Raw genomic sequence first — 7,340 nt, 5'->3', positions numbered from 1 at the left:
TAACAATAGAGCAAACCACCTTTTTCAGCTAGGATATGGTTGAGAACAGTTCTATTGTCTAATGTAACTCATGCAAGGGAATGAAAAGATTTTTCTTTGGTTGGCTATTGCTGTGGTGGTCTTTGCAACACTTGCCCAAGGAAAAAGTATTATTTTAAAATCTGATACTTTTACTGGGGTCGACATCACCAGGCATTAAACATCTTTGACCATGTATAACTACTTGCATGTCTTGGTCTCTCATAATATTTGTGAGATAGAAAGGAACTGAAGTAAGGAAAGAAGGAGAAATGAAGATATAGGTTATATAGGCCTGGTCCAGATTCTTGGGTTAGTTGTCTAGAACAAATATTATCTGCTTTATTTCTTAGTAGTTTAAAATTTTAAACCCTCTGTTGAATAGTCCAACAAGAGCTTTCTTTAAATTGGGAAACATAAATACAAGAGTTAACATCTTTAAATTTGGCCATACATGGATTAGTAAAGAATACCTGAAAATTTGGAGAGATTGGGTAGGAAAGAAAAGATATTTTAATTTTGTTCGTAAAGGTATAATTTACCAAATTGCTGTAGATCAGAGGTAACTTAGGAGAAAAACATTCTTATGAATAGAAAACAAAGATAGAAACCCAGTAATATTTCATATAAAGGTCATAAAAATCATAATCATCTTTATCAGTTCATTTAGTCCCATGTTATGAATTCTTGTTTATCTTGATCTTTTCATTAGCAGTTTTATAAATCCTGTTTTTTTCTTATAGTTCTTTAAATCTTTACCCAGTTCAATGTTATATTTTTAAAGTTATCAGAAACCTGTATTTTATTTTTTTTAAATTATTTATTATTATTATTAATACCTACAACACCTGGTCTTCCTAGGTGGTCTCCCATCCAAGTACTAACCAGGCCCAACCCTGCTTAGCTTCCAAGATCAGACATCAGGCTTGTTCAGGGTGGTATGGCCATAGACCATGGACTGGCTATCTTTCCACTGGGGCACAAACCCAGAACCTTCTGTGTGTAAAGCAGACGTGCTAACTGCCACACTATGGAACCAAATCTCAGAAACCTGTAGAGTACTTTTCAGGGTTTTTTTTTTTTTTATGAATGTCTTTGAAGATAAAACACATTTATAGAAACATTTTTTCTCAAAACATCAAAATAAAATAAGAATTGTAAATTACTTAAAAATGGCCGTGGTTAAATATCTAATGAGAGTTTACATATATACTCATATAAATAATACAATTGACTTAGTTTTCCATTTCAGTCTCAGTAAGCTGGACCATATATAAAATTCTTTCTCAAGATCCCTTTTCCATTCACCTTCTATAACTTCTATAAACATTTTACAACATCCATAAACCTTCTGTAACTTTTCAGCTTTTGTCCTATCTTTTTCTTCCTTATTTTGAAATAAACATTTTTTAAACAAAATTATTTTTTTATTTACCAAAAAAACAAAGACTTATGTCTTTTATATCTTTTTTATCCCAAAAACATATTTTCTTTTCCTTTAATAAAAATATATCTCTATGCTTTGTATCTTTTTTATTAAAAACTTGTATCTTATTTTTCATAATAGTCATTTTATTTTATCCTTATTATTTTTCTAGTTGTTTTATTTAAAAAAACCATAATCCTTTTATAAAACAATTTTGGCAAGGGAACTTATACAGCAGTCTGTATTTTAAAAAGGCCTTTTCTTCCCCCTCTTCTGGTCTCTATGGACAATGTTTTGGTTAGTTCCTGAATGTTTACATTTCAAAGACATGATGAAATTTATGGATGTAAAGAAAAAAAGTAAGTTTTTTAGCATTGGACCAAGACAGGCCAGAATTTTAGGAACTTTATATAATTTCTAGAATATTTATATTAATAATATATCTATATAAATATAATCAAAAGTTTAATATTATTTATTTGACAATGCTTCTCATATAATTTAACATACCAAATAAATCTAATTTTGTTAAGATTTCTCTTTTGAGATGTTTCAGGGGCCCTTTAAAACACCCCAAAATTATTCTTAGGTCAGTAAGACTTTATTTAAAATTTAATTTCTGGAGGTTTGTCAAATATGTTAAAATTTAAAAATATTTGATTAACAAGATCACAGATCATTAGGAAATAATATTTAATTATCCATTTAACCAAAATGACAATAAGATATTTAAAGACAAATACAGAAGGCTACATAATTATAAACAAAATTTTAGTTCTTATTATTGAGAGGACTCAGTTTACTCAAGGACCTGATTAAGACAACATGAAATATAGAACTTTGTTTTTTCAGGCAAAAAACTTTTTATACAATCTTATCAGGAACAGACCAATAATAGGAAAATGTTGTCCTTTTAGTAAATGAAAGAACTTAAATTTTAGCTTTACATAACCACGCCATTGATATTAAAGCTTAATTAATTTTTTAACATTCTTATAATAACAATTTAACTTTAGCCAGCTTAATTATAAGAGGTAATATTTCCTCTTTCTCTCTTCTCCTTCTAAAACTACCAACACAAAATTATTTTTATTTCCTTTAGGAAAACATATCTCCATACCTGATATCATCTTTTATTTAAACCATGTATTAATTTCTTCTCTATTAATTAGATTTTTTAACCCTTAGAAATCTTAATTTAGTGGCAACTAAAAATAAGCAATTAGTATTCTTTAGATTGGTAAATTTATGAACACATTTCATTACCTCTAGATATATAGGCTCTTTGACTCACAAATATATTTCATAATTTTTAGAAACATATACTTTCTTAATATAGTATTAGACATTTTTAATAACAGATCCAAATATATTTAATTTTTCTATATTAAGAAGCCTAAAGTAGGTAAAGTTAGATTTATTTAACAATATTTCAGTATTTTAACTTATTTGGAAATGATCTAGATATTCGATTATTTTTATCTTTTAATTTAATTTAATAAAACGATAAGGTTTCAAGTTACTAAAAGATTTTGGAGAATTATTTTTAAGTACACATACCATAAAACAATTATTTCTGGAAAAACTTTTATTTACATGTATTTAATTTATTAATTTTCAATAATTGCATTTGGATTACTCATGAAAATTTTATGAAACATCGGGCAAAGTCAATTATTATCCTAACATATTTTCCTGTTGACAAATCCTATAACAGAGATAACACATTTTTTTGTAAAACCAGATAAAATTAAAATATTATATTAAAAGTTGATAACTCCAAAGACATGTCTGTTTTAATGAAACCAACAAACTTAAATTAGCTTTACTATTAAATAATTTCCCAGATCATATGATACTGAAAAGTATTTGTGTTAGTTTCTGTTATATTCCTTAATTTATATAAATGTTTAATTACATTAAGCCAATTAGAACTCTTTTTATAAACCAATTCTAGTAATTTCCTCTGGTGATAAACACACACACACACACACACACACACACACACACACACACACACACACACACACCGGAGTTCCATTTTTAAAACATTTCATCCATGAGACCAGTGCAGTAGGCAAAAACACATTAATTTATAACAATTGGAATAAGTTATTGTTCAGATGGCTAAGGCTTTAACATTTTTATTTGTCCTTGATAAGCAATTTTTTAAGGAGATGGGGGCTGCTTAGGCAAGGGAAACTTTTCAGCCACTTATGCTTTTAAAACAGCTTTCTTTTCCCATTTTTTTCCCTTTGGTTTGTTTAGACTAAGGCAGTGTAGGCTGTGTTTACATTCCTGGTTATCTGTAAGAGGCCCTGGTGGTTACTGAGGAGGCTTAAAAAAATAACTCTCAGACTTTTAATTTTTCCAAATTTCTGAACATAGAATTATTAAATTCTTTGAAATATCTTGTCAGGTTTCAGGCAGGACAAATAATACAAAATTTTAAAGTGTCTACTCAGATGGCCAAAGTTTATTTTAGGATTCTTTTGGAGAAAGTACTATCTTTTGGAAGCTTCTGTTTACTAGTCAAAAAAAAATGCATTCCACATCTTCTTTATCCAATCGTCTATCGAAGGGCACTATGATTGTTTCCATGTCTTCACCACTGTGAATAATGCTGCAGTGAACATCATGGTGCATATATTTTTATGGATAAGTGTTTTCAAATTTTTGGGGTAGATACCCAGAAGAGGGATTGCTGGGTCATATGGTAATTCTATTCTTATTTTCTGAGGACTCTCTGTACCGTTTTCCATAGTGGCTGTACCAATTTACTTTTTCACCAACAATATATGAAGGTTCCTTTTTCCCCACACCCTCTCCAATACTTGTTATTACTTGTCTTGTTGATGATACAATGGAATATTACTCAACCATAATAAAAGATGAAATATTGCCATTTGTGACAACATGGATAGATCTTGAGATTATCATGCTAAGTGAAATAAGTCAGACAGAAAAAGTTGAGAACCATCTGATTGCATTTATATGTGGGATGTAAAACTGGAAGGAATAAACGAATAAGACAAACAAAAACTCATAGACACTGACAACAGTTTAATGGTTACCAGAGGGAAAGTGGGGAGGGGGAAGGTAGATAAGGGTAAAAGGGGTGATGGAATACATGGTGATGGAAGGAGATTTGATTTGGGGTAGTGAACATGCAATGCAATATACAAATGATGTATTTTTAAATTGTACATTTGAAACCTATATAATTTTATTAACCAATATTACCCCGATAAATTTAATTTAAAAAAATGCATTCCATTGTCCCAGGAACTATTTGGGTTTCTGCCTGAATCGATACTTCCTGAATAGCTATTCTTTTTCAATCTCAAATAAATGTTTGCTGCCCCTCACTTTGGCCTTTTATTTTTAGGTTAACAACTAGGAGATCTTTATTGATTTTAGAAAGAGAAGTTTTATTTTGAAGACGACACATGGAAACAGTTATACAAAATACAAAGTTATTTACATATCATTATCTGCTACTGATACCAAGTGGTAGAACTAATTTTTAGAGTTAGAACTGGTTTTTCTAGAATACAGGTAACTAGGTGAGTGGTAAGAAGAAGCAAAGGGGTTTTGATTTACTGCTGAATAGTGAAATAAGTTTGCTGAGACAACTTAGTGTTCTGAGTTCATATTTAAACACAGCCACATCTTGAGTCTTAAGTTTCAGATAAGAGGTCATGCTTGTGAGGGAAATAATTGCACATTCTTATCTATTTGCCAGTCTAAACATCAGTCTCCACATATATTCAGAGATGTCTACTTATCTATCAATGCCCACCTATTCCTTTCTATCTATGCACATCTATTGCCTAGCTTCACTTATATACATAGTTCTTTATGGACAAGTCCAGGTTCTGCCACTTGCTACTGGAATACCTATCTAGACCTCCATTTTCACATCTGTGAAATAGAGATGATAATCACACCTCTCATAGAATTGTTGTGAGGATTAAATGAGCTCACATGTATAAATAAAAATGTGTATGTATGAATGAAAATTGTTACTATGACTACACAGCCTTTACTTTCTCCACATGTAACATCACCAGCTAGCAGTCGATTCCTAAGTGTTGGATGAGTCCAATTTTAAAAGTATATTTATACTATATGATTCCAATTATATGACATTCTGGAAAAGGCAAAACTACGGAGATAGTGAAAAGATCACTGGTTGCCAGGGGTTGGGGTAGGAGGAGGGATGAATAGGAGGAACATAGAGAATTTTTAGGGCTGTGAAAATACTCTATATGATACCATAATGAAGAATACTTGTCATTATACATTTGTCCAAATACATAGAATCTACACAACCAAAAGTGAATGTAGCACTCTGGTAGAAGATGTTGATAATGGAGGAAGGAGGCTATGCATGTGAGGGGACAGGAGGTATATGAGAAATCTGTACCTTCCTCTTAATCTTGCTGTGAACCTACAATTGCTCTAAAAAAATAGTCTCTTAAAAAAAAAAAAAGTAGAAAAAGAAAAGAAAAAGAAACTATAAATGGGCCAATCAAATATCTGGAATACTTTAGCTAAATTAATTTATTCAATTAACAATATATATTGAGCCAGACTCTGGCTTGACTCTAGATACAATGGGAAGGAAAATTACTTTATAAATAATAATGTGAATAATGTGTAGCTATTCAAAATGATTGTATAGTTCTGTATTTATTGACCTGAAAGATATTCATAGTATTATATGAAAAGATTAGGTTATAAATAATATTATATTGTGAACCCATTAAAAATATACTTTAGAGGAAAAATCTGAAAAGTTCTATATTCAAATGGTAAAATTTATGTTATATATTTTTTTACCATAATAAAAACAAATATAACAGTAGCTACTTCTGGATACTATGTTTTTTATTACTTATTTGTATTTTTTCCATTTTTCTGCAGTGGATGTGTACTTGTGTGAAAAACTAAGTGAATAAATGAAACAATGATTAAGAGTTTAGTAACACAGGTTAATAACATGAAAACAATAACAAATTAAGTCTGATGTTCTTTAAGACAATCTGATTCACTTCTGACTGCAAGCTTTCTCCTCCATCCATCCCCCACTGGAGCCAGCCTTCCTGGGTCACTTTTTAAAGTCCAGCCTTTAAGGCACTGTTGGACTGGAATAGGAGAGTCCCACTATAACAGGGCAGGGAGCCAGGCTAGGAATGTGAAACAGTGAGAATGTGAAACAGGCTGAACCATTTCAGAACACTCTTAAAATATGAAAAAATGACTTTTTCCATTCCAAAAATAATTCAGGAAGTCAAGTCTTGGAAGAAAGCTTTGGTCTTAACAGTGAAATCTGGGAAAGGTACAGGAAGTACAAACTTGAAATATACCCTGTAAAGATTCCTTTTGGCTGACAACACAGTAGATTATGGCTGTTTCTGTGGTTATTTTTGTAGGGACCAAAATATGGTATCTCAATGGGTTCACTTCCCAACAGTACCAGGACATGGCACCATATCTGTCCTTGTTGCCACCTAACCATTCAAAGCAGACTCAATGTCAGCCTTTCTAGCCTGTGAAATAAAGAAGCAGGAATTGCAGGGAAGTGAGTGCTCTGAGGCACCAAGGACTTTTCTTCCACTGCTTTGCAGTTTGGAAAGTTGCCATTCATTTGGGTTTCACTCAAACAGGCTTTTTCCAGACCCCAGAACAAATTGTAACCAGAAGCTCTGCTCTTTGTCAGGAGGCCAGTTGCATCCCAGACTTAGCCAGGATTGTGCCCTCTACCCTCAGAAAACTGCTTTTCTTTCTTTTTTCTCTTTTCTCTTTTTCTCTTTCTTTCTTTCTTTCTTTCTTTCTTTCTTTCTTTCTTTCTTTCTTTCTTTCTTTCTTTCTTTCTTTCTTTCTTTCTTTC

General features: G+C 31.2%; 1 pseudogene; it reads right to left on the bottom strand.

The window, feature by feature from the left end:
* Nucleotides 1-854: 854 nt before the first annotated feature.
* On the bottom strand, nucleotides 855-970 carry LOC111747099 (annotated as a pseudogene).
* Between the last annotated feature and the right edge of the window lie 6,370 nt (nucleotides 971-7,340).

This window comes from Pteropus vampyrus, unplaced genomic scaffold, assembly GCF_000151845.1.
Source record: "Pteropus vampyrus isolate Shadow unplaced genomic scaffold, Pvam_2.0 Scaffold210, whole genome shotgun sequence".
Classification (NCBI taxonomy): domain Eukaryota; kingdom Metazoa; phylum Chordata; class Mammalia; order Chiroptera; family Pteropodidae; genus Pteropus; species Pteropus vampyrus.
This window is presented reverse-complemented; position numbering and strand designations above follow the sequence as displayed.